This window comes from Balaenoptera musculus, chromosome 12 (assembly GCF_009873245.2).
Source record: "Balaenoptera musculus isolate JJ_BM4_2016_0621 chromosome 12, mBalMus1.pri.v3, whole genome shotgun sequence".
NCBI classification, from domain to species: domain Eukaryota; kingdom Metazoa; phylum Chordata; class Mammalia; order Artiodactyla; family Balaenopteridae; genus Balaenoptera; species Balaenoptera musculus.
Window position 1 is genome coordinate 83,436,000 of NC_045796.1, and position 6,072 is coordinate 83,442,071.

Consider the following 6,072-nt stretch of genomic DNA (forward strand, 5'->3'; position numbering starts at 1 on the left):
GATGCAGAAGATAGGGGTGATTCTCTTGTGGAAAGTTGTTTTATTAGTCAGGACTCTTTCAGCTGCAAGAGAAATAAAATTCAAATCAAACCAGCTTGTTGGGAACAAAGAGAGAAAGAGAGGATATTTATTTGGCTCATGTAATTGGGGCTCTACTTCTAGGTGTCAGGAAACTTTAGTTTGAATATGATACTGAAAATTTGGTACATTTCAAGGGTTTATGGGCACTAGGATGTTGGTAGTTTATAGGGTGCCAAGAAATGTACCCCCTTCTCAAAAACTGGGACCTAAGATCACTCTCAACAGAAAACAGAGTCATACAGAATCACAGTAAAGATACTAGCTCCAGGTCTGCCAGGATTGTCTGTTAGGTATTAAGAGTCTTCTCAATATAAAGAAAGAGTATGTCGGAAAGGAACTGATCAGCTGTGGAAACAAAAGGAGAAAGGAGAACATTACCATTATTCATCTAAGGAGTCTCTGAGTAAGGCATGTCCTTGAACAGATACGCAGTTGTTGAGCTGCTGCTTATACAGTGGAAGGACCATGGGCGCCAGTCAGATAAACCATTCATCCTACAGATACTTCCTGTGTGCCCATTACTTCTTCTGGACAGTTAGGATGTGTCCACAAAAAAAAAAAAAAAAACAAAGGTCCCTGCCCAAGGGACTTCCCTGGCAGTCCAATGGTTAAGACTTCGCCTTCCAATGCAGGGGGTGCGGGTTCCATCCCTGGTCGGATCCCAATGCCTCACGGCCAAAAAACCAAAACGTAAAACAGAAGCAGGCAGAAGCTCAGTTGACGCTGCGTGTCCTGGGCTGGCTTCCAAGGCGCAGCCAGGAGTTACTGGACCCTCTGAAGACCGTCCCTGGATCTAGGGTTAAAAATCTGTATTCTAATCTGAACTGTGGGAAGAAAGGTTAGCTCGTTGGTGATATTCCTACTTGAAGGACATCATGTTTTCCAAACTAGCACATTTGCAGACTGTTGCTGTCCTTAGTGGAGTTCATTCTTCAGTGGCTTCTGCTACATCTGTTGCAACTAAAAAACAGTCCAAGGCCCTCCATCCTCTGATTACGTTTTTGAACGGAATCTAAATAGGGTGCCCACAACTACCATCCTTTATCTATAGCCCTGGAGAGAGGAAAAGGTGTTTACATATGGGATGTAGAAGGCAGAAAATATTTTGATTTTCTAAGTGTCTCCAGTGCTGTCAACCAAGGGCATTGTCATCCAAAGATTGTGAATGCTTTGAAAAGTCAGGTGGACAAATTGACCTTAACATTTAGGGCCTTCTACAATAACGTGCTTGGTGAATACGAAGGGTATGTTACTAAACTTTTCAACCACCACAAAGTTCTTCCTATGAATACAGGAGTGGAGGCTGGAGAGACTGCTTGCAAACTTGCTCGTAGATGGGGATATACCGTGAAGGGGATCCCGAAATACAAAGCAAAGATGGTTTTTGCAGCTGGAAACTTTCGGGGTACAACATTGTCTGCTATCTCCAGTTCCACAGACCCAACCAGTTATGATGGTTTTGGACCGTTTATGCCAGGTTTCGAAATCATTCCATATAATGATCTGCCTTCTCTTGAGCGTGCACTTCAGGACCCAAACGTTGCCGCATTCATGGTGGAACGAATTCAGGGTGAAGAAGGCGTTGTTGTTCCGGATCCAGGCTACCTTGTGGGCATGTGAGAGCTCTGCACCCAGCACCAGGTTCTGTTTATTGCTGATGAAATACAGACAGGATTGGCCAGAACTGGTAGATGGCTGGCTGTTGATCATGAAAATGTCAGACCTGATACGGTCCTTCTAGGAAAGGCACTTTCTGGTGGTTTATACCCTGTATCCGCAGTGTTATGTGATGATGAAATAATGCTGACCATTAAACCAGGGGAACACGGTTCAATGTAGGGTGGCGATCCACTAGGTTGCCTAGTGGCCATCACGGCCCTGGAGGTTTTGGAAGAAGAAAACCTTGCTGAAAATGCAGAGAATATGGATATCATCTTGAGAAATGAACTCATGAAGCTACCTTCTGATATTGTAATGGCTGTAAGAGGAAAAGGATTATTAAATGCTACTGTTATTAGAGAAACCAAAGATTATGATGCTTGGAAGGTAGGTCTGAGACTTCAAGATAATGGACTTCTGGCCAAGCCAACCCACAGTGATATCATCAGGTTTGCACCTCCGCTTGTGATCAAAGAGGATGAGATTTTGGAGGCCATGGAAATCATTAACAAGACCATCTTGTCTTTCTGAGGGTGACAGTTTTCAGTGGCGCCTGGGAGCCAGCTGGAGACAGGCAGTTCATAAAGCTCTGCGTTTCTGCACTGAATGCAGGCATATTCCACTCCCCCACGTCAAGGGCTTTTTAAAAAATATATGTTTTTCAGTTCATACATAATAGAATGACATTTATAAACGTGCAGTTTGCTGTGTAACATAACTAAAAGAATGTCCTGGCATCTTATATTCGATTAAGTGTTTGTGTGTGTGTGTGTGTGTGTGTGTGTGTGTGCGTGTGTGCTTTCTAAGGTGAGATGCATCTCTCTATATAGACAGCCTTTTAATCAAGCCCCTCAGCATAATTTATATATGTTTTAATAATTTGCTTGCTGGTGTAAATTGTTTGTATTTGAAAAAGTTCTATGAGAGTATTGCATAGAAGATTAGCTTAACCTCATAAAGTTGAATCATAATCATTGAATTTTAGGAAGGATTAATGGTTAAGCTTATATAAAATACGAGATTTAAGTAAACTCCATATTGGCTAGCACCAAGATGTATTCTATGAATGTCATTACTTTGAATTAAGAATTATTGTTTAACATTCCTAGATTATGTTTTAAGTGTTTGATATAATTTGTAAAAAGTGTTTATTTTCAGTGTTTCTTTAAATTTAAAATAAAGCTCATATTTCAAATGTCTACGTTGGGACCAGTGTGTGATTACTGCAGTGTTATCAATTACCTCACATTTTAAAGTCCTCTGAGAATGTTCTTACCTGCTTTATTTCATGTGTTTTCTAAGAACATTTTGGTTTCTTTGGTAATCTCTAGAAAAACAAATTATAAAAAGTCTCTTTTAGTACTACCTTTTCCACTTTCAAAATAACTGCTTTTTTCCCATGTGTATACTAGTATTTACCATTTTTATTAAAGTATCCTTCTTATGCATGGTAAAAAAAAAAAAAACAGAAACAACATTATAACAAATTCAATAAAGTCTTTTAAAAAAAAATGGTCCACATCAAAAAAAGAATCTTAAAAAAAAAAGATCCCTGCCCAATATCGTAGACTATAAGCATTAAACATAATAAATAAGTAAATCATATAGTATGTTAGAAACCAAATAAAAAGGAAAACCTAAAACAAGGTATGAGGAGTCAGGAGGGCCCTGGAGGAAGGGTATGGTGTGATTTGAATTTGAATGGTCGAGGAGTCCTCATGGAGAAGTGATATTTGAGTGGTGAAAGGAAGGTGGTGAGGGAGTTTGCCAGAGGATATCTGGGGGAAACATTCCATGCAGAGCAACTGTCCAAAGATAGGAGCATTCTTGGCACATTTGAGGAATTTCAAGGAGGCCAGGTTGGCAGGAGTTAAGTGAACACAAAGGAAAGTTAAAAGAGATAAGGTCAAAGGGAGATCACCGTAGGCCACCGTAAGGTCAGCTGGAACAATTTAAGAAACGATGGTGGCAGGGTCTGGGGGGTAGTAATGAGGTTGTGAGATACTGTTTGCAAAGCATCTTGTTCGTGACAGGCACCAAACCCAGTGGTCATTATAAGGCACGTCCCTTTTATGATTCTCCGCTCATCAAACCAACTTCAGAATATGATTTAGTCTCCTATCATGTTTACTTCCAAGGAAGCCTGCCTCAGCCACAAAAGCAAGAATCTAATCATCTTGTCCACTTGGCAGTCACGGTTTTCACTATAAATGCACTGTTATTCCAGGTGTATGCTTGAGTCTTTCCGAGCCCCCGTCTTGCCAGTACAACTCTGAGAGATCAATGAATTCTTAGTGGTCTGAGGGCTGAGCCAGGGGGGCCCACACTGGTAAGTAAATTATCCCCCGAAGTCTGCCATTTCTGAAGCCCTTTGAGTGGACAGTCTCTCCTGGGCGTATCCTGACTTTACCAAGTGTTTTTCTTTAATCGAATCACAATAAACATCTAGGATTGGGAGTTACCTAGAGATCTGGGGGAGTTCAGCAACTTTATTACTTTAATTCCAGTAAATTACATTTAGAGACACTGATTGTGCCCTACAGTGTGAAAATCTGAGAAAATTCATTTTTTTCCATTTTTATTGCATCAAAAAGGAACATTCTGGATTATGGTTATATTAACAGCAAAGAACGTTACCGTTTGTTGGCCCCTTCCCATGTAACAGGCACTGTATTAGACGTTTACACTGTGTAATGTCCCAGCGTCAACACAACCCTTCACAGCACAGTTAGTTTAGATGGACGGGCAGGACCCTGCCATCCTGGAGGTCCAGCGCTGGCGCCTGCATGTGGTCCATCAGCAGACATACACCTGTGAAGCCAGGTCCCTCTATTGCTTTGGTCCATGCTGCTGTTCCATTTATTTGCTTGTTTAATGGAAAGGAGGAGAGGCTGTTTCATTTTGTCTGGCTTTGTTTTGACTATATTTTTACCATCACACGAATGACGGCTCTTGTTTACTTTTAATTTTGTTTGTTTATTTGTTTATTGATCTCCTCTTCGTCCTCAACCAGACCTCCCAACACTAGGAGTAGGAAAGACACTGAAAGTAGCCACAGTTCCCAAAATATATACTGCAGAGCCCTGAGCTTGCAGATTGTCACCCCAAAAATGGCTCCTTGGCCAAACACAGTCTTATAATAAAGAAAATATTTTTAATCATGTTTCATCTTGTAGTTTCCAAAAGTATTTGCCCACACAGCCCTTTTATTGTAAAATAACTATTAAACCTCCAAGACTAGTTCTAAGAGGCAAACTTGGGGGCTGAGGAGATGAGGAACAAGAAAAGTCATTTGCCTGCTTTCTCAGAGGGCTCAGGAAAGAAAAGTTTAAGGTTTTCCCATGAAAATAAGGCTATTGAAATAGAGAAGAAACAGGAGGCATTTCCTTGCTACTCGATTCAAACTGCTGAAAAATCTCTGCAATCCAGGGCAGAAAAGTGAGCAATGATACTGTGCCTGTCGGATGACAGATCAGGCATTAAACTCAGAATGTGAATTGAAAAGCCACTCCTGCGGAATGCAGGGCAGCTTCAGGGACGTGCTGTGAAGTCCCATCCGCAGAGCCACCCTGCAGTCCTCACTGAGCGCTGACCCGCACCTCTCACCCCAGGCCAGCCCACCGCCCTTCTCAGCCCGGTCAGAACCACGTGGAGGAAACCAGAGATAAATGAACATGTGGAAGGGCAGACAGCCTCCCCTCTCTGTTGCACATCTTCAGGAAGAGTGTGAAATTATCTTTCTTCAAGAAAGGAAGCTGCCTCCTCTACCGTTTCTCACCCACCTGGACCAACAGTGGGCAGAGCATCTCTGCCCGTGAGGCCGCCTCCTGGTTCCACCCCAGATCTGAGGCTTTGCTGGGGATGCCACGCCAGCCACTGACGAGAGCCAGCCCCACTTCAAACAAGCACAGTTCCTGTTCCCTGGTGTTGGAATTAAATCAGTGATCTAAAGTACTGATTTTATTAACTTAATGATTAAATTAGTTAATATCTAGAAGGATTTTTCTGTGCTCTGAAAGGAACGCCGTCGTCATTTTTATTTTATTTAATGTTCGACACATTAAACTTACAACTAATTACCAAAACTATGAAAATTAAAATTTCTTAAACAGTTAAATATTGATTAAAGTCATAATTAAAATCGCTTAAATGATTTGAACAATAATTGTAAATTTACTATGACTAATTGTTTTGAATTTTTTTTTAAATAAATTTATTTATTTATTTATTGGCTGCATTGGGTCTTCGTCGCTGCGTGTGGGGTTTCTCTAGTTGCGGTGAGCGGGGGCTACTCTTCGTTGCGGTGCGCGGGCTTCTCATTGCGGTGGCTTC

General features: G+C 41.5%; 1 pseudogene; it reads left to right on the plus strand.

Annotated features, from left to right (window-relative positions):
* The first annotated feature begins 956 nt into the window (after window positions 1-956).
* LOC118905226 lies at window positions 957-2,385 on the plus strand (annotated as a pseudogene).
* Window positions 2,386-6,072: the final 3,687 nt, after the last annotated feature.